We start from the raw sequence: 4,675 nt of genomic DNA on the forward strand, positions 1-4,675 counted from the left end.
CTTTGTTATCTTATTTTTATTCCTACTTATATCCTATTACTCTTTTTCTGTTTACCCTTCTATTCATTATTCACTTGACTCGTTTCATCTTTATTGACACTGGGGGGGGGAACCCTAGTATGTGAGGTGTATAAACAGATGCATTAAACGGCTTAAAACATCTTAGCTATAATAAAAAGGTGTAACAAATGTAACATAAATTCTAGTCATCCATCAGGTTATATTTGCTTGAGAACTGACTAAATATATAAATATGACTGAGTAAGACAAACATTTACAGCTATTGTTTTACTTCTAGAAACATTAATATGGTCTATGAATTTAGTTGCTAGTTATTATGAGCAAAATCAAGCATTTTTGTATGAATTTGAAGTTTTCAGTAATGCTAATTTTGTTCCAATTATTTTTATCAATTGCTGAAGCAGAGATGGCCAAGTTTACTAATGCTCTCAAGAGATAGCCATGTTCTCTCAAACACATGATAAAATGTCTAAACGTACGTTCATTTTAAAGAATCAAGTAATGTGATATGAACGATAACATAATCTAAACAATGATTTTATCTGAATGTATAAACAATGAAGAAGACAAGAATTTCTAAATGATATAAACATTAAAAAGTGGAATAGATGTGCATTTTGACACCCTTTATGCTGCCGGACACGTGCTGCCCCAAGTTTCTATAAGCACATATGCCAATATATAATGGACTCACTTGATTATATGCAGTATGTAAATAGTCCTTTGCAATTTAAATCAATGATGAAGTAGCTGGCACAATTGCTGTAGGGGCCCCGAGTGGCCGAGTGGTCTACAGCGCTCATCGTTACGGATCACTGCCATCTCACCTCTGTCTGCGTGAGTTCGAGTCTCAGGCTCGGCTAACGTGGGTACGTGAGAAAGTCTGCCTGTAGCTTCTCGTGGGTCGGTGGTTCTTCCCGGGGTTTTCCAGGGTTCTTCCTCCACCAATTATACTGGCCGCCATGTATAGCCTATCTTGTGCTGAAAAATGGCATTAAACCATACAACAACAACAACAACAATTGCTGTACCTTCCTTGAACTTACTTGGAAGGAAGTTTAAATGTCTTTATGATTGCGTCAAGTGTTAATTGATGTTTCATTGCCCCTTCAGAATCTTATAGACTGGTGTGTATTGTGTTAGACTGTATTATTTTGATGTCTTTTATGAGATGTAGTTTAAATCAACTTCTTTTTTTAAAGTAGTCTTGTCATTTATTGTAATGATAGGATGTTGTAGTTGTCTTATCACATTTTTCATGCACATCATTTTATTATTTACTGGTGCCACATGGGATGTACTTTCTTGGTCCACTCTGGTAATTTACATATCAGATATGATTTAGTACCTTTATTTGCTCTTGCATGGTTTGTTTCACCACTGTCATATTCTAGAAACTTGTTGTCTTAAAAAATCAACCTGATATGAACATCATCAATTCTGATAGCAACATGGTTCAAACAGTACTGTGAATATAAGAAATAAGTTACCTATTTAAATAGGGATAAATGCACACATTTGTAGTTGGCTAAATTTACAGTACAACTTAAAGATCTCGTAAAGCTGTACAAGGTGAATGTACAATTCAGCAAAAACAGGTGTTATATATGGAAACCAAAGTTCAATTTGAAACAACACATAAATGTTTCAATATATAGAGTTGCTGTATTGAATTCAAACATGGCAATTACAAATTTGACAAATCTGAAATAATTCTTATATTTAAAATGTTGAAGAAACAATACAAGTTGCTGATGATAAAAGTTCCCATTGTAGATTGATTGTTAATTTTTTAAAAATGCATAAAAAACAAGTCTAGTATAATATATTTGTGTACTTTTTTACCTTTCTAAATAGCTGACAAAGAACAGCTTTTAAGACATCGTTACCAAAGTTCTTAAAATACAGATTCTTGCACAATGAATTGTGGGACAAAGAGCACCAAATTAAATTGCATTTATAGATTAGTTAGTCCCAAACAGCATGCATATAGAAGCAAGTGAAAACAAAGAATTTCACCACAGGGTGGTGTATGTTAGTCATGTGGATGACCAGTGGTGCACAGACATTATCCACATGCTGTCATATGGAAAATAAAATGATGGATACCAATACATTATGACCAGTGGTACACAGACATTATCCACATGCAGTCATATGAAAAAAATAAAACAATGGATACCAATACATTATGACCAGTGGTGCACAGACATTATCCACATGCAGTCATATGGAAAATAAAACAATGGATACCAATACATTATGACCAATGGTACACAGACATTATCCACATACAGTCATATGAATAAAATAAAACAATGGATACCAATACATTATGACCAGTAGTGCACAGACATTATCCACATGCAGTCATATGAAAAAAATAAAACAATGGATACCAATACATTATGACCAGTGGTGCACAGACATTATCCACATACAGTCATATGAAAAAAATAAAACAATGGATACCAATACATTATGACCAGTGGTACACAGACATTATCCACATGCAGTCATATTGAAAATAAAACAATGGATACCAATACATTATGACCAGTGGTGCACAGACATTATCCACATACAGTCATATGAACAAAATAAAACAATGGATACCAATACATTATGACCAATGGTACACAGACATTATCCACATGCAGTCATATGGAAAATAAAACAATGCATACCAATACATTATGACCAGTGGTGCACAGACATTATCCACATACAGTCATATGAAAAAAATAAAACAATGGATACCAATACATTATGACCAGTGGTGCACAGACATTATCCACATACAGTCATATGAAAAAAATAAAAATGGATACCAATACATTGTGACCAGTGGTGCACAGACATTATCCACATACAGTCATATGAAAAAAATAAAACAATGGATACCAATACATTATGACCAATGGTACACAGACATTATCCACATGCAGTCATATGGAAAATAAAACAATGGATACCAATACATTATGACCAATGGTGCACAGACATTATCCACATACAGTCATATGAACAAAATAAAACAATGGATACCAATACATTATGACCAATGGTACACAGACATTATCCACATGCAGTCATATGGAAAATAAAACAATGCATACCAATACATTATGACCAGTGGTGCACAGACATTATCCACATGCAGTCATATGAAAAAAATAAAACGATGGATACCAATACATTATGACCAGTGGTGCACAGACATTATCCACATACAGTCATATGAAAAAAATAAAACAATGGATACCAATACATTATGACCAATGGTACACAGACATTATCCACATGCAGTCATATGGAAAATAAAACAATGGATACCAATACATTATGACCAGTGGTGCACAGACATTATCCACATGCAGTCATATGAAAAAAATAAAATGATGGATACCAATACATTATGACCAGTGGTACACAGACATTATCCACATGCAGTCATATGAAAAAAATAAAACGATGGATACCAATACATTATGACCAGTGGTGCACAGACATTATCCACATGCAGTCATATGAAAAAATAAAATGATGGATACCAATATATTATGACCAATGGTACACAGACATTATCCACATGCAGTCATATGGAAAATAAAACAATGGATACCAATACATTATGACCAATGGTGCACAGACATTATCCACATGCAGTCATATGAAAAAAATAAAACGATGGATACCAATACATTATGACTAGTGGTGCACAGACATTATCCACATGCAGTCATATGGAAAATAAAACGATGGATACCAATACATTATGACCAGTGTTGCACAGATATTATCCACATGCAGTCATATGGTAAAATAAAATGATGGATACCAATACATTATGACCAGTGGTGCACAGACATTATCCACATGCAGTCATATGAAAAAAATAAAACGATGGATACCAATACATTATGACCAGTGGTGCACAGACATTATCCACATGCAGTCATATGAAAAAATAAAATGATGGATACCAATATATTATGACCAATGGTACACAGACATTATCCACATGCAGTCATATGGAAAATAAAATGATGGATACCAATACATTATGACCAATGGTACACAGACATTATCCACATGCAGTCATATGGAAAAATAAAATGATGGATACCAATATATTATGACCAGTGGTGCACAGACATTATCCACATGCAGTCATATGGAAAATAAAATGATGGATACCAATACATTATGACCAATGGTACACAGACATTATCCACATGCAGTCATATGGAAAAATAAAATGATGGATACCAATATATTATGACTAATGGTACACAGACATTATCCACATGCAGTCATATGGAAAATAAAACAATGGATACCAATACATTATGACCAGTGGTACACAGACATTATCCACATGCAGTCATATGAAAAAAATAAAACAATGGATACCAATACATTATGACCAGTGGTGCACAGACATTATCCACATGCAGTCATATGGAAAATAAAACAATGGATACCAATACATTATGACCAGTGGTACACAGACATTATCCACATGCAGTCATATGGAAAATAAGACGATGGATACCAATACATTATGACCAGTGGTACACAGACATTATCCACATGCAGTCATATGGAAAATAAAACAATGGATACCAATACATTATGACCAGTGGTGCAC

This window comes from Sinohyriopsis cumingii, chromosome 7 (genome assembly GCF_028554795.1).
Source record: "Sinohyriopsis cumingii isolate HCF-2022 chromosome 7, ASM2855479v2, whole genome shotgun sequence".
NCBI classification, from domain to species: domain Eukaryota; kingdom Metazoa; phylum Mollusca; class Bivalvia; order Unionida; family Unionidae; genus Sinohyriopsis; species Sinohyriopsis cumingii.